This window comes from Delphinapterus leucas, chromosome 8 (genome assembly GCF_059928025.1).
Source record: "Delphinapterus leucas isolate spDelLeu-1000000601 "Yukka" chromosome 8, BTC_Dleu_Yukka2, whole genome shotgun sequence".
NCBI lineage: Eukaryota > Metazoa > Chordata > Mammalia > Artiodactyla > Monodontidae > Delphinapterus > Delphinapterus leucas.
In genome coordinates this window covers 47,437,968-47,461,064 of record NC_143136.1, presented here as the reverse complement: position 1 = coordinate 47,461,064, position 23,097 = coordinate 47,437,968, and the positions used below count along the sequence as shown (strand labels likewise).

At 40.8% G+C, this 23,097-nt stretch overlaps 1 pseudogene; it reads right to left on the bottom strand.

The window, feature by feature from the left end:
* Nucleotides 1-15,227: 15,227 nt before the first annotated feature.
* On the bottom strand, nt 15,228-18,692 carry LOC149748551 (large ribosomal subunit protein eL31 pseudogene; annotated as a pseudogene).
* Between the last annotated feature and the right edge of the window lie 4,405 nt (nt 18,693-23,097).

Sequence of the window (23,097 nt, the reverse complement as noted above, 5' to 3'; positions counted from 1 at the left end):
CCAGAGAGGAGTTTGGCAGCAGTGCATGAAGGCGAAGAGTATACACTCTGGAGTCAGACTGATTAGATTTAAATCATGGTTCGGCCACTTGGAAGCTAGGTGGTCTTGAACAAACTGCTTACTCTCTCTGTGCTTCAGATTCCTCACCTGTAAAATGAGTATAGTCTGTTTCCCATTTACAGAGAAACTAGGAGCATTTAGAGGAGATCTTTTACATGCTTCCACCACCCTGTCTCTCAACCTACCTGCATCTGGGCCCACGTACTCTGCCGTATACTCAGAGGGTGTTGTTGATTGAATAGATGGACAGTTCTAAGCACTGAAAGAAGAGGAGACAAGGGGAAGGGAGGGGAGGAGAGGGGAAGGGCACAGAGAAAACACAACAGAAGTGCTTTATTATCTTCTAAGAGGGTAAGATGGAGGAATAAAGTAGCAAGAAAGCTGAGGATATATACAACTGAACGATTAAAGTGATGAGTGACGACTGAGGTACTGAAATCTTGCTAGTTTAGATCTCAACAAAAGTGCAGGAAACTCCAGTTAGCTTTAGGGAAACCCCTTCATCCAAAAGAACATTCTGGAATTTGATTTGAGCCTAAATGAAAGTGAGGCAGACTTGAAACACATGATCTCTCATAGAGTTCAATAATGAAAGGAGAAACATGTGCCAAGAAAATGACAAATTCTTAATGCAAATCAGAGAAATTCTGCAGCTTTGTTGAAAATGGTCTTTCTTTTTTCTGCTGTAATTACTTTAGTGGTGTAGGATTGACTATAATCCCTGCTCAAAAGCAGCCTTAGAGCAGTTTTTATACTACCAGTTTCAGGAATCTAGAGTTACATGGCGGCTTGCCTCATATCTTAAGTATTTCATGTTCATTGGCCACAAAATAATTTCCGTATTCTCATTTGTTGAAGAAAAAGCAGTCTTGGTAGTTGTCCTTATAGAGTTCCACCAGTTTCTTTATTTTCTGTTAATTCAGTGACTATATCATGTTTGTCGTGAGGACCTTTGTTTCCTAATATATCATAAGGGAGTCTAGTGGAGAAGAAAGAAGAGAACCATTTTAGGAGGTAGCAAGGCATTGGGCACTCATACAGATGAGCAAGTGATGTTTAGTGCTTAAGAGTGTGGCCTCTGAAGACGGACTGCCCAGGATCAGCACCCACCTCTTTTCACTACTATCAGCTGTACATTCTTGGAGATTTCCCTTGGTGTTCTCATTTGTAAAATGGGCATCACAATAGAGTTAGGTGTGAAGATAAAATAAACTAATATATAAAATGTTCAGAGTAGTATTTGATGCAATATGCACTCAATAGATATTATATATTTCAATTAAATAAATTACACAGGAATGGACTGCAGTTTTCTGTAATTTTCTTCTTAAGTCCCATGCCTTGGGATTGAGCATGTCCAAACCGCATTTGAATACTCCCATCCTTTTATTGTTTTTTGTTTTCTTTTCTCAAATAACCCCGAGCTTGTCCCTAGCAAAAAAAAAAGTCTGCTATCTTAAAGATATATATATATGGAAGAAAAAGGTGAAGCAGAGATTTTCAGGTAGGATCATGAGTTCATATATTCTACCATATACTCATTGGGTTATTGTTCAGTTAGAGTTGAGTTCATATGTGTAAAGTGCTTAAAACAATGCCTAGCTCAAGTGTTTTTTTATCTGCTAGGAGAGAAAGAGGAGGAAGAGAGTAGCAAGGACTCTGAGGGAGAACTAGCTCCAGTGATCCAAATCAATTCTAAATCCTGTCTGTTTTCCCTTAACTACCTTGGGGATACATCCCCTTACCTCCAACTTCCCTGAACACACTGTGCCCCCTGCTGCAGGACCCTGTAGGTGCTAGTTGTTTCTGCCTGGCATGCTCTTACCACAGGCAACCCACCCCTCTTTCACTTTGTCACCCCTCTTCCTCCTTCAGATCTCTGCTCAGGTGTTGGTTCTTCCTGAGAGAAGTGGGTTTTTTTGACTTCTCAGTTAGGTCTTCAGTCCTTTGTTATAAAGAAACTTATCTTCAGCTGTAATCACGCTTGTGATCATTTGGCTAGTCTGTCTACTTGGGGTTGCAATCTGTAAAAATCTACTGAACAGTGACTGACCGCTGCTCCCATTCTCACACTTTGAAAGTTTTCTCCTCCTTCCTAATTCCTTCACTGTTCATTCTTGGACAGTGACTTAAAGAAATAGCCAGAGGAGAAAAGGGGCTGGGGGCTATATCATCTTGTGGCTACATAATTGGGGCAAAGGCAAAAAAAGCATAAAGTTCATTAAAAAGTGTGGGATACAAGAGTTGGGAGTATTCGTAGAGATTTTCTAGTCCAACTTCTTTGGTATTGACAACATAGGGTTAAAACCCTAAAGTCAAGGACTTTAGCCAGTTATCTTCCAGACCACAGCTTCATATACAAATAAAAAATATGTTTCAAACTATAAGAGCTTAAATGTGACTCATCAACATCTGCTTTCTTTAAGTGTTTTTTTCCTCAGAGACTAAAAACCGCTTACAAGGATAGAAAAAATTCCCCCAACTTAACACATGACAAAAGAGAAGTCTTTTATGCCATTTTTCTTTTTTAATTCCCTTGTTTTCCATCTGAAATGACTTTATCACAGGACTCTTTCGTGAGGAATGTTTGAAAGGATTTATTGAATCATAACTGTGGAACTGCTTATTTAAGTTTGCTTTAATTAAGGAAATAATCAAAGTAGCATCTACTTTCAGTGGAAAGTTATCACATTTTGATATTGACCTAGCAAGTAACCCAACTGTTAGAGGACTTTAGCCTAAGGGGAGAAAAAAAAAATCAAGGTTTGTTTTGAGAGTATTCCCTTTTTGTCTTTCTCTTTTCTTCCTTCCTGAGAAAGAGAAAAGTTGTCTTGAAGCTACCTCCTTGCTACCCGAATCCTTCCATAAAATTTCTTCAAGCACATGAGCCATGCACTGTTTCAAACATTCTTTACTTTCCCTGTACATCTCATTCCCTCTGATAAAAATAAATGGCGGGCTTCCCTGGTGGCGCAGTGGTTGAGAGTCCGCCTGCTGATGCAGGGGACACGGGTTCATGCCCCGGTCCGGGAAGATCCCACGTGCCACGGAGCGGCTAGGCCCGTGAGCCATGGCCGCTGAGCCTGCACGTCCGGAGCCTGTGCTCTGCAACGTGGGAGGCCACAACAGTGAGAGACCCGCGTACTGCAAAAAAAAAAAAAAAAAAAAGGCAAAATTTAATCAGAGAGCACAGTTATTGTTAATAGGCTAATATCCTGTCTCAACAAGATAATAACATCCTTCACACAGTTAAAATCCAAGTTCCCAGAAAGTCCCTTGGGAATGACTCAGGTGGGAAAATTCAGACATGGCATCAGACTCATGGATTGAAATATATTTGAGCAGTTGAGCCTTTCTCTCCTTATCATTTAAATGACACTGTGTAGACGGCTTCCTGTACTTGACTTTGGGCAGGGTTGACCTGGAGATTAAACAACTGCGTAGTTACTGCCAGCAGAACAACCTAAGAACCTTAAGAGTACAAAAAATCTGTGCAAATTAAAAGTTGCTTCCTACAATAGACACCTTAAACAAAGCTAAAAGACAAAAGATAGACATAAATGGCAATCAAAGGATTGTTATATAGTATCTAGACTATATGAGGAATTTCTATAAGTGAAGAAAACATGAACAACCTAATAGAAAAGCAAGCAAAAGTTGTAAACAGGAAACTCATAGAAAATTTAGTGCAAATAATTCAAACATTTGAGAAGCTAGTCAACTTCATTTGTAACCAAGAAAATGCACACTGAAAAAGCAATGTGATAAGTTTTTCATCTGCCAGATTAACAAATATTTAAAAGTTTAATCTTATCAAACTTTGGATAGGAAGTAAGGAAATTTTTTTTTGTACTACTAATGAGTGTGTAAAGTGGTAATGGCATTTGTAAGATTCTGCAACACTTAAAAGTTGCCCTCTGTGGAAACAATTTCACATCTCCCTATTCATCCTACAAAATACTTCACATATGCCTAATGAGGCATCTACAAGCGTGCTCATTGCAGCATCATTTGTGCAACAAAATGTTAAATGGTATTTCTCTGTTGTCTTATTCCCCAAACTGAAATCAGTAGGTGCTAGCCGTCTCACACTGTAGAGAGATCCACTAAGGATCCGTCAAACTCAGTGCCTAACAGTACCTGAAGCTTCAGCCATGATATTGGGGCCATGTTGAGAAATAGTCCAAGGGGACAAGCCAACAAGCAGAGAAAGCATCTGGGTCTTTCAAGATATCATTAAGCCAATGGCACTAAACTTTGGAGCAGTTCTACCTGGGGATTTGTTGTTTTGAGGTAGTCAGTATTGTTGAAGGCATTTTTAGTTAGGCTTTCTAACAGTCCTTACCCAATCATCCACTAACCTCTAAAACCTGGTACAGTATCTTTTTCACTGACTTTAGTGTTCCATCCACAGTCTTCCTCTCCACTTTAAGCTCTGTCATCCTCCCAAGGATAGACACTAAGGTACGATTCATGAAAATACTGAAAGCTAACACTAAATACTAATAAGAGTATGTTCTGAGCCCTTATCAGGTGTCAGATGTGAGATACTTTACATATATTATCCCATTTAGTCCTCCCAACAATTCTAAAAGTTGGGAACCAATATGACCTCCATTTGACAGATGAGAAAAGAGATGTGGAAAGGTTTAGTAACTTGCACAGGGTCACCCAACTGAAGAGTGATAGAGCTGGGGCTTAGAACCCAGACCACTCTGACTGACCCACTGGATCGTATTCCTACACAACCTTTCCTCACTGCTTTCTGGACTTTGGAAGCTGAGCTCCACTTCACGAGGTGACCCCCCTGACACGGCCCCTCTAGACTTCATCTCACTTGGTGTTGCTCCACTTCTAAGATCTTAAAACCCCTGAGAATCCACATTCTAATCTCAACTTCAATTCCTTCCATATCTTCATGATCACCTAACCTGTTTTTAATCCTAATGGTATCCATATGTGTCTTGAACTCTTTCTTTTCTTCAATATATTCTCCCTGTTCTGGGTTCATTTGTTATGTCAGGTATATACCAAGCCATGTTAGTAACTTACTGTTAATTACCACATGGCATCCCTTGCCATTTTTATGTTCCCTCATTTCTGCCTCAGCATTATCAAGTTTAATATAATGCAAAATATGCTTTCCCTACTCTTCCTCCTGAAGATTGATCATTTCTAGGGAAAGTCAATAGATTGGGTCTACAGGATATCATTAAACCAATGGCACTAAACTAATTATCTAATTTCAGCTAAGCTCTCTACTGCCCCAGAAGTTATTGAATTCAGCTACAGTCAGCTCTGCACAGCAGCCTTTCCATACGGCTTTCCTTGTCCTTCAGTTCCCACCCACTTCTGGCAATCTCTCAGAACACTGTAGTCACTTTCTTGTTTACCAGTAAGATCCAAGATAGCTGATGGAGACCTCTTGCAATTCCATTTGCTCCATCTTAGTATCTCTTGGTAATTTTAATCTGCCTACTCCTTTGCTTTACTCTGGCCTCCAAGAGAGGCTCATGTCTCTGCTTTTACAAAGTTCAACCTAGCCTCTATTCCCATTCTTCCCTGTTTCCTCTGGGTCCCTATTCCACCAAGGACCTCTCTTTTTTTTTTTTTTTTTTTTTGTGGTACGCGGGCCTCTCACTGTTGTGGCCTCTCCCGTTGTGGAGCACAGGCTCCAGACGCACAGGCTCAGCGGCCATGGCTCACCGGGCCAGCCACTCCGTGGCATGTGGGATCCTCCTGGACCGGGGCACGAACCCGCGTCCCCTGCATCGGCAGGCGGACTCTCAACCACTGCGCCACCAGGGAAGCCCTGGTTTCTACTCTTGATTCTCTTTCTAAAACTGTTCTCTCAAGGTCACCAATTACCCCATAATTGGCAAAGCCTACAGTTTTTCTCAAGCTTTTATGTACCATTTAGCAATGTTGAACATCCCTGTCCTTCCTGCAGTGTCCTCCTTTCTTGGGACTGTGACGGCTATCATTCTACTTCTGCATCACTCATCTTTTCTTATGAATCCCTTCCTGGCCTCTCTTCCTCCTCCCATCTTCAATGAGCAAACACCTGGTAAGGTTCATCAGGCCTCCTTATTCCCTATACTCTCTCAAGGTTCTCAATTATTGTCTCTATGCATGTATTCTAAAATCCATACCTTAAGGCCCCAAATCCTAAATTCCCAATAAACAGAGCAAAGTGCCCTCTAGATATCTTCAATTTATATTTTAAAACATCCATCTATCTTATCTATTTTCTAAGTAAACTACATATTGAGAAAATTCTTTAAAGAACCCACAATTAATAGAGAGGTAACAACCAAATATCTACCTAATGCAATGTAGTTGTAGTAGTAGTATTAGTAGTAGCAATGTAATTGTAATAATAATACCTAACATTTAGAATCTTGACTGTATGTTGAATACATTCAAGAACTTGTTGAATCTTCACAAGAGCTCTGTTTGGGAGCTACAAGTGCTATCCTCTTAAGAAGTTCTATGCATAGATCATCTCATAAGTCTTTACAACAACCATAGTTGTAGTTATTCTTATTATCCCCCATTTTAAAGATGAGCAAACGAAGGTTTAAAAAGATTAATCACACAGCTAGTAAATGACAGAGCCAGTATTTGGACCTGACTCTGTAAGGGTGATGATGATGGTGATCGCTATCGTTTCTTAGCACCAACTACATGTTAGGACCTGTGCAAGGTAGGTACATATGTTATCTAACTTCGGAAGTCTATGACATAGGTTTTCCTTTTGCAATGTTAGGAAACTAAGGCTGAGAAGGATTAAGGTAAAAGCCCTAGGTTACAGGGCTAATACATTGTAAAATTGGTGTAGTACATTCAAGGTGGCAACAAATTCTTTGCAGAATTGGAGGTGGAGTCTATTTCCCTACCAGTTGAAGGACAGAATGGAGCCAGAAGTGACTAGAGTTATTCACTTGAATGTCCCAGTAACATCTCAAACTTAGTATCTAAGTCTGAGCTCATTGTTTTATCCTTCTAACACAAATCTTTTTTTATGTGCTTTAATCAGATAAGTCAAGGCTTAGAATCATACAAATAGGGAATTGAATCTCAATTCCATCTCAGTTATTCCCATTCCCTTATCTCTGAATTGAAACTGCCTTATGTATCACTGCCTGATTCATCTTCTTTAAAAGCAACTCTAAAGTGAGTACCTTGTTCAAAAATTTTCCATGTGTTTCCACAGTATGGTCAAAGCCTGTCCAGCCTCTTCCCCAACTTACTTATACTCTAAGTTTCAGCCAGAATGAATTACTTGTTGTTTCTCCACAGATATCTCCTTGCCACCCTTCCTCTCCTGACACACATACTCATGCTTTTCTGCCTTTATGGTATTGCTGTGTGTTTAAAATGCTCTCTCCCTCCCCCATTCAATCTGTCAAAGTAATAACCACATTAAATACTATCTCTTCCATGAGTTTTTTTTTTCCTGATGCCTCCAGAAGGAAGTGATTTCTCCCTCCTTTGAATTGCCCACAAAATTTGCTTTTCTTTTTTATTTTATGTATTTATTTATTTATTTTGGGCTGCATTGAGTCTTCGCTGCTGCATGCGAGCTTTCTCTAGTTGTGGCGAGTGGGGGCTACTCTTCGTTGCCGTGCGCGGGCTTCTCATTGCATTGGCTTCTCGTTGCGGATCACGGTCTCTAGGCGTGTGGGCTTCAGTAGTTGTGGCATATGGGCTCAGTAGTTGTGGTGCACGGGCTTAGTTGCTCCGTGGCATGTGGGATCTTCCCAGACCAGGGATCAAATCCGTGGCCCCTGCCATTGGCAGGCGATTCTTAACCACTGCACCACCAGGGAAGTCCCCACAATTTGCTTTTCTTATTTTAATTATTCATCCTGTGTTATAGTTACTTATGAAAAGTTATCATTCTTTTTACTAGATTTCAAGCTCCCCGAGGAAAAAAAGTTATCTTAGACATTAATGTATCACCTACAGAAACTTCTGCGAACCTTACACATAGTAGGTTTTGAGAATTTGGGGACCCAATAAATAAAATATTATTCTCCCTCTGAGTCAAAACCAACTGAGAAAAAGACATCCTAGTCATATGGTGGAGAAATATAAGCTTTGTTACTGCTAAAAAGTAGATTGGAAAATAGGTCCAAATAACGGATATCATAGCTCTAAAATAGTACACTTATCATCTACCTTGTCATGGAAGAGCTAGACAAACTCAGATCTTCCCCACAGGGCCAGGCCTGACTGTTGGTGGAGAGCCACACCAGAATGTATCTGGTCGGCACAATGACAGATCCACTGACCACACAGCCCAGGTCCTTCTCCCAAGCCCTCTAGGGTGAGAAGTGAGTGACAAGGCAGCGACCTGAGGTATTTGGCAGTTGAAGTCCCTCCACATGACAACTTGAGGATTGGCCTTGAGGAAACGATGAAAACTGAAAGGACAGTCTATCTTCAACTAACACCCAACCAGATTAACCAGATTTATGGAATAAGGAATAGAAGAAAAATGATTTAATATAGAGAAACTTAGAGAGGTACATGAAAGTAATAATAATGAGAGGGCTGGGGGGCAATATATGCTGAATTTTACAATGAGTTAGGACATTGTTCCAAGCCTCTAGAAAGAATGTACTAATATTCCTCTATAAAGAATGTACTAATGTTATCTCCCCTCTACAGACAAAGAAACTGGGATATAGAGAGGTTTAAAAATTCGTCCAAGCTCACACATCCAGTAAGTGGTAAAGCTGGGATTCAAACACAGTCTCCCTCTAGAACCCAACTGTTTATAAGCCGAGAAATATTAACGACGCTTTTCATATTGCTGTGCTACCTAAACCTCCCCAGCTCATACGCCACTTCCCTACCCCCAGCAATTCCAATAACTCGAAGTTTCTCTTTGTCACAGTTAGGTTATCATTGGTTTGGGAGTCTGCAAATGAAGAATGTCTGTTATTGTGTGATCAGACCGTTAAACGGTTACATCAATAAAGAAACCCCAGATTGCTTTCCAGAATCTAGATGCCCTTCAAGTAGCAAAAGGCATCCTCCAGTCATTCTATTTTTTTACTGCCCTGGTTTTCCATTGTAAAATGTGTCTTTAAGTGATAAAATCTCTTGTCTGGAGATGCCTCCTCTTTACTCTCACTCCCATTCTCCAGCACATGAATGTGTTGGGTTTTTAGAAGTTCAGTTTACTAAGATACTTCGCTTAACTAAGAACACATGATAGAGACTGTGTGGCATGTAGGCATTAGCCTGGGAATGAAAAATTCCTTGCTGATTACATGCAGACCTGACAGGCTAGACTGATTGTCTCTTGGGACTTGCTGAGTTAGCACTACTCAAGAGCAATGTGCTATGAAAAGAAGTAGGTATCCACAGCTCCCAGTTATTGAGGTCAGTTGCCTCCTATGCTGCAACCAGTATGAAACTCCAGAAAGACACTGGCACACAAGCCTAACACCAGATAACAAACTGTGCCCAGCATTACTGCAAGCAGGGATGTGACTGCCTCCACTTGAGAAGTCCCAGAATACCCTAGGATGCCTGAGTAGGATGGGGTAGGGAGGGGAATCAGGGTAAGGTGAAGAGAGCAACACACCTGGACTGATTTTTTTTTTTTTTTCAGTACCCGGGCCTCTCACTGCTGTGGCCTCTCCCGTTGCGGAGCACAGGCTCTGGACGCACAGGCTCAGCGGCCATGGCTCACGGGCCCAGCCGCTCCACGGCATGTGGGATCTTCCCGGACCGGGGCACGAACCCGTGTCCCCTGCATCGGCAGGCGGACTCTCAACCACTGTGCCACCAGGGAAGCCCCTGGACTGATTTTTATAGTGCCACAGTCATTGCATTGCCTTTTGATGGCTGCTTTAATGAAAAGCAAGGTTTAAATTATCTTTGGAACGTAGACAAAAGCTGGGTAGAAACTGATATGCCCCACTGTCTTTGAACAGCCCTTCCTAAACCATAGTCGAGGCCTTGGACACCCCTTAGGAAGAGTGACGGTTTCACTTAGCTGCTTAGGGAATGTCTCAGTATCTGCCTCCAACCTTCCATGCTTTATCCCACTGGCTTTGTTTTGGCATATACAGTGTCATTAGTATTCAACAATATTTATTGAGCAAGGAAGGAAATAAAATAACACAGTCCCTACCTTCATGAAATCTGTAGTCTAGACTAGAGGGGAATGCACATTCCTGTGTAAAGCACTTAGTCCTTACCTCATAGTCAGTGCTACACTGATATTTATTATTATTATTATTATTATTATTTCCTATTGCTTCTTGCCTATTCAAGCTTCAGAGAATTCAGCTTCTCTGCTTATTCCTCTTAGATTTATATCTTGTTTGGACTCTGATTTTTTTTTTTTTTTTTTTTTTTTGCGGTACACGGGCCTCTCACTGTTGCGGCCTCTCCCGTTGCGGAGCACAGGCTCCGGACGCGCAGGCTCAGCGGCCATGGCTCACGGGCCCAGCCGCTCCGTGGCATGTGGGATCCTCCCGGACCGGGGCATGAACCTGCGTCCCCTGCATTGGCAGGTGGACTCTCAACCACTGCGCCACCAGGAAAGCCCCTGGACTCTGATTTTGCTTCCTGGCATTGTCTTTATCACCCTGACCTCCATGTTTCCCAGACAATTGGTCAATTTCCATATGTCCCTCCATCTCTATCTCTCTGTCTCTCAAATACACACACAGGCTCCTGCCAGAGGATCAGAGCTCAAGTTCAGTGCCTCAGATTTAAATGGATACTTCTCAACCTTTAAATTGATGACTTTACACCTTAGTTCTAATTGAAAGGGAAAAAAATTCTCTGTCCTTCTCTGGAAAAAATTGTCTGTGCCCAAAAGAATAATAGTATGGGCCTATCTGCTAAAAAACAGACTGGTAAATGATTAAAATTAATTACTAGAAATTTTGTTTCTATTTAAAATGGGAGTGGTGAATGAGCAATTGTTCTGTTGAAGGATTGTATACATTTTTCCAGTCAGCAGGATGTTGTTCAAATGTGTTTCTAAAGAACACGAGTTACAATGATTTCACACTTGCCAAAAAGAATTATAATTCCTGTTTTGAAGCCAGTGGAAGCTCAAACGCTTCTGACTGTTTCGGATCTGACTGGAAACAGAGCCCTTAAGTGAATGAATCAGTAAATAAATCATTTATTAATACTGACATTATGTGGGGCAATCAGCTAGACCCCTGCCTTCTAGCAGCTTGCGGGGTAACGGGGAGACAAATGCGCTGATATGAACAACATCATTGACACTAAAAAGTAGTTTGAATTATATCCAATGAGTAGGATCACTCAGTACTGCTAAGACTCTCTAAACTGGAGTGTGGAACAATTACTAGTGCCCTTTAGCCTCTAAGGAAGTTTCACACTTAATGCCAAAGCAAGGGTATGTTTCTCAGGGTTCCCACTGTGTATAATACAGTAGCATTTCAACAGTGCCTACAACACATGGCAAGAGAAAATAATGGGTAGTGTAGTAAACATTTTTTTCTGGCTATGCACATCTATTTACCCTACTTCTGGTAACAGCCCACAATTTATGTTTGGGGATTGACCTCCCCTCCCCGCTCAGTCCATGTGGTTCCCGTGCAGATAATTCCACTTTCAACTCTGGAGGGTGTTACGTGACCCATACTTGGCCTGAGCCAAGTTACTAATTCACAAGCAGGTCAATCATGCTAATGAGACTCCAGGACTTTTGTTGGAGCCATCAAGGTGGCAGACTTCTTCTTTCCTGCTGGACCCCAACCAGAAGCATTGTGAGACTGGGGCTGCTGCAGCTCTCTTGTCACCAAGGGGAGACTTAGAATGGAGCATGACCATGTCACACATGAATCTTCATATGGAGATTAAAAAGACAGAAGCCAAGAGCTTCCTTCTCCTGGGTTTTTCAGTTATGCAAGCCAGTAAACTCCTTTCTTAGTTAGTTTGTGTTTGAGAATATTGTGTTTTGGTTTTACCTAATGCAACTGGCAAGTGTGGTTTATTTTCTCTTAGGCAAACAGTGGCTGATTCAGGAGCTAGTCCTTAAGGAAACTCCCTTTGTCTCAAATCCACTGAGTCAGTGCTGTTTCTTCTCCAGAACCCATGACTCACATGGCTGCAGCCAAGGTTGTTGCTCCCCCTGAGAGGAAATTTCAAGTCAGATTTTCTTTACCACCCACCTGACCTTGGAAGTTCCCCAAGAGCCAGTATAGTTGGGATTCTATCACCTTCTCCCACCTTCCCACCTCATGGTACTGCCCCTTACTTGTTGTGGGACCTTGGAAAACCCTCTCTTTGCCTCCCCCTTCTCCTCTCTCACTGCCACCCCTGCTGGAGTCCTTCCTCTCAGCACTGATTGTTGAGGAAGTGTCTTGCCTCCCCATGGAAAATGTGAGCATCATCTCCTAACATTCTGTTCTGTGGACAAGTAGTAATTGTTAACATATGTTGAATGCACATTAGAGACCATGACTGCTAAAAGTTTTACATAATCCTTTCACCAACCCTGACCTGTCAGTTTATTATTCCCACTTTACAGGTCAGCAAGTGGAGGCATAGATCAGTTAAATAAATTTTGCAAGGTCACACAACCAGTAAGCATAAAATGGGAAGGAATATCACATCCTCTTGTGAATCTTGGTGTGCTTTTCTGGACTCCACCCAGATACTGGTAATTCATGTACGTCACAGGACTGGAAGGGGATGTGGGAGAAGGAGCCCAGGGTCAGGCAGAGACAAGATGATTCAATTAAGTAGAGATAAAGTAAAAGAATATATGTAAGATATATCTGGGGTGGAAAAGAACAGAATAATAATGGAAATAACATTTCAATAATAATGGAATAACTTCCAATTTGTAATTGTTCATAGCAAAGACTATTCTGGAAAGATGTGATGCCTCACAAATTCATGTATCTTTTATCTTTGAAAGGCACCTTTCTGGAAACCTTATCTTGTTATGTGCTCTATCAACATTCTTTTCCTATCACTGCATCTTTACATATTTATTCCAACTCAGCAAATGTTTGTTGCTTGTTTATTACGTACCAGGCACCACGCCAGGCATGGGGATACAATCTCTGGCAAAAAAGGGTTAGTGTGCCTGAGTTAATGGAGCTACACTGTCAATCTATATATTATACAAATAGGTGTAAGCTTACGAAAGAGAGACAGATGGTCACAACTACGAGAGCCTAGGATAGGAGATGTGCCCAGTGAAGGAGGCCAAGCAAAAGAGAAAGAAAAAAATAAAAGATATATATTTGGAGGACATTTGTTCAGGCTCTTAGTCCTCACGTTGGTTTCAGTTGAGACACTCCCCTTCATTATTTTCTTTCTTATCCTTAACTTCTTTTTTTTTTTTTTTTGGTACGTGGACCTCTCACTATTGTGGCCTCTCCTGTTGCGGAGCACAGGCTCCGGACGCGCAGGCTCAGCGGCCATGGCTCACGGGCCCAGCCGCTCCACGGCATGTGGGATCTTCCCGGACCGGGGCACGAACCCGTGTCCCCTGCAGACTCTCAACCACTGCGCCACCAGGGAAGCCCATCTTATCCTTAACTTCTTAACACTTTTACATCCTCTGCACTGAATGTCCACACTTTCCCACAACCCCACACTCACAGTGCCTGCCTTTCCATACCCTTTCTCAAGCTCCAAGTCTCCAACCTTGGTCCCAATCAAAATGTATGCCTTATGTCTTTGTCCCATTCCCCAAGGCTTTTTCTGTTTTAAAATCATGTGGTTATGTTTTAAAATCATTGTACAGATGTGGCAAAGGCTGCCAACTGCCTGGCCAATGTTTGCTGATCCCTGCTTCTTTAGTATTAGGATTTTTACTTTATTTGATTTATTAATGTGCCTACCTGAAAATACTGTATTTCTCAACCTCCCTTGAAACTAGGTGTGGCCATACGACTAAGTTCTAGCAAAGGAGATATAAGCAGAAAGGTTACATGAAAGCTCCCAGAAGACATCCTGAAAAGGCAGCAAGTGTAGGCTGTTTTGCCTCTCCTTCTTTCCTATCTCTTTCTCTTTTTTAGCTGGCTAGATTATTGATACAGTAAGTAAAGTTTTTGAAAAAACACACTCCTAATTACTCTTTCTGTGTCTCTCAACTCTCAATGCTCTACTTAGGAACACTTAACACTTGTAACACCAGATGTGTGGGTTTTCCACATGCCGATCGGTTCTGTGACACCAGCTGTGTGTTCTAAAATATAACTCAATTCTGACACTACCTGGAGATAGCGTCACATCCCACAGGTTAAGGGTTCAGTCCCACAGACTGCCACTCCCACACCCCCACTGATGCCAGTCGCAAGCCCAGGTTGTCATCTGTGCTTCTGACAGACAGCTATAAATCAGAGGTTCCCACAACCCCCTCCATGCGTTCAATTAATTTTCTAGGGTGACTCACAGAACTCAGACAAACAGTATACTACTAAATTATCAGTTTATTATAAACGGAAACACTGCAGGAACAGCCAGGTGGAAGAGATACACAGGACAGGTATGTGGGAAGGGGCGAAGAGCTTCCATGCCTTCTCTGGAAAGGCCACTCTCCCAGCACCTAGTCAGGGTTGGTTACCCTGGCAACCAGCTTCCATCGTTATGGGTTTTCCAAAGTCACCTCGTTAATATAAACTCTGATGTAGTTGAAAGGTGCTTGTTATGAATAACCAAAGATACCTTTATCTCTCTGATCACTTAGGAAATTCCAAAGGTTTAGGAGCTCTGTGCCATAAACCAGGAAGAAGACCAAATATATATATTTCTTATTATGAATCACAATATCACATGGTGGCTGGAGCTTGAGCAGCTATTTTGATCCTTGAGGTGATCTTGGAATGGAAGTCGCTAGGAGATATCCAACAAGAAAAAAAGGAGACTGAATTTTTGAGGGTGTTTTGGAGCAGGGTTGCCGTAATGACCTTAGGCTGTGTAGCTCCCTAAGGAAAAAAACTCTGATCATGTTTAAGCCACTGTTGTTATGCACATCTGTTACACTTCTAGGAATACCCCTTAAAAGAGGACATATCGTTAGCATGCAGCTTTTTTGCTCTTCTTTACTTCTACTTCTTGCCTGGAACGTGGACACCAGAGCCAAAGCATTGGCAGCTATTTTAGCCAACTCTGAAGATGATAAATAGAAAGAGACAGGGTGCCTGATGACTGGAACTGCCTTGCCAGCTCTGGACTTATTTTCTGTGAGAGGAATACAAAATTCTCTCTTGCTTGAGCACTAGTATTTCAGTTCTTTAGTACTCTAGCAGCTGAATACAATTTATAACATAAAATCTGCAATTCTATAAAGAATCTCCTGTATCCACCTAACACAGCAAAAGCTTTCATTTCCTTTTTTTTTTTTAATGTCTATTTTTTTTAACTGGGATATAGTTGCTTATGTTGTGTTAGTTTCTGCTGTACAGCAAAGTGAATCAGCTATGTGTATACATATATCCCCTCTTTTTTGGATTTCCTTCCCATTTAGTTCACCACAGAGCATTAAGTAGAGTTCCCTGTGCTATACAGCAAGTTCTCATCAGTTATCTATTTTATACATAGTAGTGTATATATGTCAATCCCAATCTCCCAATTCATCCCACCCACCTTTACCGCCTTGGTGTCCATATGTTTGTTCCCTATGTCTGTGTCTCTATTTCTTCCTTGCAAACAGGCTCATCTGTACCATTTTTCTAGATTCCACATGTATGCGTTAATATACGATATTTGTTTTTCTCTTTCTGACTTACTTCACTCTGTGTGGCAGTCTCTATGTCCTACCACATCTCCACAACTGACCCAGTTTTGTTCCTTTTTATGGCTGAGTAATATTCCATTGTATATATGTACCACATCTTCTTTATCCATTCATCTGTTGATGGCCATTTAGGTTGTTTCCATGTCCTGGCTATTGTAAATAGCGCTGCAATGAACATTGGGGTGCATGTGTCTTTTTGAATAATGGTTAAAAGCTTTCTTTTTTGTGGTTTTACAACTTTATTTTATAATCAGCTGTTAGCCCTCATCCACATTGGCTGTAGATCTTTGACAGTAGTGATAGGTACGTAGATAACCAACATATAGAGCTTGCTTGTTTGGTGAATCTTCATCCTCGTTACACTTTCTGGACAACCACACATGGAAACAGTATGGGACATTCCTATTCCTTTGGCCCAGACAGCTTTGTTGAGCCTGGTGTGAAAGTGCACATCTGGAGTTCCCATCTCCTTCATGGCAAATTTCCAGATCTCTCTGAGTGCCTGAGGGCCCCACTTCTTGAAACCCACTTCGTGGATGAGCTGGTGAATGTCAAGGATATATCTTCTGGTCTCTACCTCCTTGATGGCAGAACCATTCTTCTTTGCCTGAGCCATTCTCCAGGCGCAGGTTGGAAAGGAAGAGAGTGAGGTATTGTGGGAGAGGGAAAACATTTTTAAGTTATTGAAAACTCTTTGTGATTATTGTTGTTAATGCCAGCATCATAGTTCATTGCATAGGTGCAGCATGATTTAAATATACAGGGGCCCATTTTCAGATGTTCACAACTTTTTCTTTCATCTACTTGCCATTCTAATCCATACTTAGAAAAGTATCCTACATTCAAGTATGATTATTACACATGTCATAACCTACCAATACTCACAGTTTTCATGTTTTCAGTTTTGTCACACCAGGCTATTTCATGAAGAAAGTTAAATTGGGACTGAATAAATGTAGGGCACTGAGAGGCGCCCTCTCCACCTGCTAAGGGATGAGAACTTGGGTACCCTATTAAAAGCAACTGCATTCTACTCCAACAGCCACTCAGTGCACCTCTCTGTGATCTACTACCCGGCTGCTATTTCAAAACTTCTGCTCTAGTATTCCTGATTCCAGACTTTTGCTTGATGACTAGGTTTTGTCTATTTGCCAGATCTCTTCTGATGACACCTCATTTGCACTATCTGCCTGGATTTTCATTTTCCATTAGAGGCTGTATCTCTGTCTGCTGCATTTCCTACAGCCTGGGTGCCAGTCTCAGCCCACTCCTGTGTCCAACATGGGCCATTCCAGGTGTAACATCAGGTAATCTCCCTGAGAACTCCTGTAGTATGTTTTACTTACTTGGATGAATTTTGTTCAAGTGTCTCCCATACTTGAATTTTCCAGACTCTCAGGCCTTTGACACCAAGCATGATATTTGGGGGATAGTTTCACTGTTTTCCTATTGGCTGCAGAGCCATATTCTACTTGTTCTGGTTGCTCAAAACTACATTCCAGGGGCTGGCCTCTTTTCACACTCTGCTTTGCCTTGTTTCCAGATGACATTTCTAGAATATTTGGACTCTGTGTCCTATTTGACCATCATTTATGCTCTGTACTTTGAAAGCTTCTTTCCATTCCCCTAAACTATGACTTTGATTTGGACTTTGCATACCCGGGCTTCATGAGACTGAATTTGCAATATCCAAATTTAGCCTATGATATTTGACCCTTTATCCTGGAAACTGAAAACCTGTCCTAGTTTACCACCCATCTTGCTAGCTTTTTACTAATTCCCCTCCTTCCCTTAGGATTAGCTTCCTTGCTGTCAATTTGCCACCTTTATGGGGGAGAGGTATATTGGTAGATCCCAACCCCTGGGTCTCTCTAGTTTGCTAGGAGCCAACCATGACAACCAAAGCTGCTATTGCATCTAGCAGGGAGAGAATCACCAAGGTAATTTGGTGATTTGCAGTAGTCCTGTCAAATTGTTGCTGTCATGAAGTGTCAACGGTCATGTCAGAGATCAATCCCAGGTGAATCCTGACAATACCAGTGATAGCATTCAGCCAATAAAGGTTTACATTATTCAGATTCTGCTACAGTCGGCTCTCTTCTTCTTCTCCCTAACTATTCCACCAATCCTGACAAACAGGCTCTTTATAGATGATTACCCCAAACTGAACAACAATGACAACTGAGAGTTTGCTCAGGTTTATTGCTCTAGAGGACTGTCCCTAACCAGATTACGGAAACACTGTTACTCTGTGCCATATCCAGGTCAAGGAGCTAGATTTTTTTATATCAAACTTCTCTTATGAGGTTTGTTGTATTGGACATTTAACAAATACTTCATTGTCTTCCGGTAATACAGTCTCCAGTGTAAGGACCTATAAAGGTTATTGTTAATAAAAACTTATCATTTTGCCCTTCTTATAGATTAGCATTATTTTGCAGGTATTTATCTCTGCATTCCCAGGATCTCAATGCAGCTATACTCATATTGTTCCTTCCCCACTTTTTCTTATGTCTCATGAAAGCCATCTCATGCATAAAGTGCTTAAAATGTCAGCAAACACAAAGAAGAATAGAATGTGAGAGTTATGTGGTTGATGCCATATGTTAAACTGTAGTGAAATGAACGCGCTATATCTGTCTTTCTAACTAATCCTGATTACAGGGCAAATTGTGTCTCCTCTCTTCCAAATATGCTAGAACCTCTGAAAAGGTGTTTATTAAAATCTGAATTATGCACCTAGGGGTTTAAGTGATCTTACACAGCTAACAAGGACTGGCCTTGCGTTTTCTGCTTTTTGTGTTTTGAGTGTGTGATTTGATTTTACTTTTTGTCAGGGAACCAGACCTGGGAGAGTCAAGGGCACTAGCTTAAGCTGGGCCGTCAGCGTGAAGCTGATCACACAGATAAGCAGCTCTGGAAGAATGTCTGAAGTTAGTCATCAACTAGAGAAGACAGTTTGGTCACCCTTTCGGGCCATAATTACATTCTATTCCAGTGACCAGTGGTAATTAATTGTACTTTGTGCCCAGTGTAAAAATAGACACATACAGGAGAAAGCGCAGTATCTGGTAAATGCCACGGGCATTCTTGGAATTCAGAATAGTTTCTTTAAATGGTGCAAAGGAAGTGGAAGCCTGATTTCTTCCAGAATGATATCAAGTTGTAACAGGCAGCTGACCTGTAATAGTGCCCTCCCCCCCACCCCCAAATGAGCCTTTAAGTTAGGTAACCTTTCGTAACAAAAACAGAAGCTTTACAAAATAAAGCATTAACATGGCTTATATTCTCTCAAAAAACATGTGAGTTGTACAGGCTACACAAAGCTTCACCTAGATAAGCACTTTGGAAGAAAGGCAAATAAATGTGCAGACCATTTCAGATACATTGAAGAAAGCTAGAATAAAAGAGCTAGAAGAAACAACTTAATTTGATCTTTTATTTCTTGATGGAGAAACTGAATTCAAGGAAGGTATTAGGACCTGCATAAGGTGAATGGCAGAGGTTGGATCCAACCAGGAGCCTCTGAAAGTGAATCAAGAGCTCTTTCTACAATATAATACACCCTCATAGCATGGAATGAGGAATAATTAATTTTTCCATAGTCTGGAACTCTAGAATCTAGAGCCTAGGGGAATTCAAAAGCAGTTAACATTGTTTTCTTTAGGGTTAGACTTTTCATTTCTTCCTTAATTCAGACATTTTCATGCAGCTAATGGAAATAAGACTGCAGAGTCTTTTTGGTTTTTTTCTTGTTTTGTTTAAAGTATTCTAGACTTTAGCCATCACAGTACTAATGCCATGATTTTTGACATATTTGCATATCAACTCTACTACGTACTTTTTTTTTTTTTTTTTTTGCAGTACGCGGGCCTCTCACTGCTGTGGCTTCTCCTGCCACGGAGCACAGGCTCCGGACGTGCAGGCCCAGTGGCCATGGCTCACGGGCCTAGCTGCTCCGCGGCATGTGGGATCTTCCCGGACCGGGGCACGAACCGGTGTCCCCTGCATCGGCAGGCGGACTCCCAACCACTGCGTCACCAGGGAAGCCCCCTACGTACTTTTTTATAAAAGTATTTAAATTTTATTTTAAGAGGATATATATCCCTACCATAAATGGAAAACAAAAGGAAAGAAAACAGAATCACTTGCCATAAGTAGAAGGCAACATTAGAAATGAATACAAAGCAATGTTACTAAATTCTCAGTAGATACTGTTGTCTCCCCTAGTCCAAGGCCTGCCTTCTTTGTTAATAAAGGAAGATTAATACAAATTAGCACCAATCTGAGACTTAACTTTTGTTACAATCAGAAAGACTCAAAGAAAATTGAAAAGGGAGTAAAATTCTTACTGTGATTCACTTAGCTAACACTTCAAATAACCTCTTTAACCATTGGTTTAGTTTGGAGAAAACTACTACAGTGAATGCATTTACTACCATTAATACTTAAAATTAAGGTCCTTTAGGATTCTATTATTCCCTGCAAGTATCACATAAGAGGCAGTATCACATAGTGGAGTCCCTGGATATATTTAAATACATGGTAGCTAAGGTATATGCAGGGTTTCACCTCTAATTTGATTTGTTTGGCTTCATATCCTGGCTTTACTACCAATTATCTGTGTGACCATGGACAAGTCATTGTTCTCTAAGCTTCAGTTTCTTTATCTTTAAAATTGGAGTAGTGATAGTATTTGTTGGGGTGGTTACAAAGCTTTAAAGGTCTAATGCATATAAAAACACATAGTGAGTGCTTAATAAATGTTAGCTTAGTTATTATTATATTGTACAGTGCAATGCTATACTGTGGGCTCTGTAAGAAAATGTATATAAGCCTTTCATGGCAGGAAGAGTAAATTACCATAATTTAGAACAAATACATTTTTAGGTAGCTACTTTGTATGCAGGACAGATCAGGTTAACTTCCTCCTCTTCATGGGAGACTTCTGCTGCCTAAGAGCCACTTTCTACCTTTCCCTCCCCAGGCAAAAGTTCTCTGAAAGGGCACACCAAGAACCCACAGTTAAATGTTTGCACAGCAATTTGCCACCCACCCGATAACTGTCTTGTTGTACTTCTTCTGAGCCAACTTTTCATCTTGGCAAATGGGCCCACCCAGGGTAATGGGCATGTGTGGGCTTCTTAAGGTTGTTTCCCAGGGCATGGTGATGACTGCTGGAGCTGGTGAGGGATGCAGGTCAATTAAAGGTCTGTTCACAGATTCTAGAATGTTTGGGCCCAAGGGAAGGAATGGAGCAGAGAAGTGATGGAGGGTGTAAGCTCGGCATGAACAAGAGAAAAGAATGCATGATGAATCAAGTGGACCAAAAAAACCCAACAACAGCAACAAAAAGCAAAAACAAAAACAAAAAAACCCACCAGGATAAAGTTTTAAAAAGAAAAAAAAAATCTTTCAGTAAAAAATTCAGTGTAAGGTACAAGAAACCCAAAAAGCATTCTTGGAGCTAAACAATACTGCAGAAAAGGCCGTGATTTAAGGAAGATGGCATAAAAATTGATGACACTAAAATGACATAATTAGAAGAAAAAAGAGGGGGGTGTTTGGTTAAGAAGCAAGGCTTTTTATAGACATTTCCCACAGCTAACGTTATGTCAGCACCTGTCTGTTTTGTGTAAACATGTGTTATATGCATGCTATATTCTTAGTAGTAGCTTTGAAGGCATGCTTTTATTTTTGTTGACATCTTTGTGTGAAAAACAACAAGAACTTAAAGATTTGATTTTCTTCCCTAAGTCACATTTCCTGACTCTAGCCAAGCCTCACAAAGAGTAATGGACTGTAAATTACAGTTTTTTCCAAGCCAGACTGACTCTGAGGTGGTGGCTGTTTGGTTTCCATTAGAAACATTAAGAGAAATAAATTATTTTGGACTCATGGGAAAATGTGTGTTACAGATATAAAATTTCCAAATTTGGAAAATATTTGGTGATCTAATAGTTAAAATAATAAAATCTATTGCTCTCCTCAGTTGCTTAGAAAGCATAATTGAAAGTGGACACATTGAAAAGACTGTGGTGACAATCCTTCCACACATCAGTCTCTCAAGATTACAGTTAATGTGTAATAAAGCACCATGTCAATTTAAAACAAAAAAAAGCTTTGCCTCCCAGGTAGTTGATAATAAACATTAACCAACATCAAAGTGGATGCATCAAAGACAGTGGTTCTCAACACTGGCTGCACACTGGAAGCAACTGAGGAGCTTTAAAAAATACTGACACATGGCTCCCACCACCCACAATTCGGATTTAACTTGGATGGGATACAGTTTGGGCATCAAGAGTTTTAAAATCTCCTCAGCTGATTCTAATGTGCAGCAAAGTTTGAGAAACACTGAAAACTTTGCCACTGTGGGCCCAGGGACCAGCAGCATTGCTATCATCTGGGAGCTTGTTAGAAATGCAGAACGTCAGGCCCACCTCAGGCTGCTGAACTAGAATCTGAATTTTGCCAAGATCCCCACATGGCCTAAATGTACATTAAAGTCTGAGAATCAATGCTCGAAGGAATTCTTGTCTTTGATAATTTTTTTCTTTCTATAATGTTAGACAGTAATTACATGATTAATAAAAGATGAAAGAAAAATGGTTCAACTTTTCTTTTCAAAAACTCAGGAAACAGACTTTCATATCTCTGACATTCTGCAGATAATAAAATGTGGATGATATGAAGTAAGATCCATGTTTGTAGGGTTGCCAGATAAAATATAGGATGCCTAGTTAAACGTGACTTTCAGATAAGCAAAGTTTTTTTTTCAAGTGAAAGTGGGTTACGAATATTGCATGGAATATACATATACTAAAAAAAGTATTCATTGTTTATCTGAATTCCAAATTTAACCGGGCATCCTGTATTTTTATTTGCTAAATCTGGTAACCCTACATATATTCCCAGGAGCGTCTCTTTGCTCTCTAGGCTCTCAGTAATAAAGGGGAAATGATACCATAAATGGCCAAGTGGCTGTCTAGACTGATTGACTGTAATGTTGTTTCTCATCCTGCCCAGACAGCCAGGACTGTGACATCCCTAAACTGGACTGATGACTCACCCAACTGGGAGAGTAATGGGAAATTTACTTGCTGATTCAGGAAGACATAAAACTTGGCAAACTTTTCCTTCAGCCTAAACCAAAAGAAAAAGATTTCCAAAGTAAATGTTAAATACAGTACAATATATAAAACACTTTAACTTGAGGCAGCAGCAAATTCAAGGGCTTGTAATAGCATGTTTTCCATTAGTTGACTAAAAGA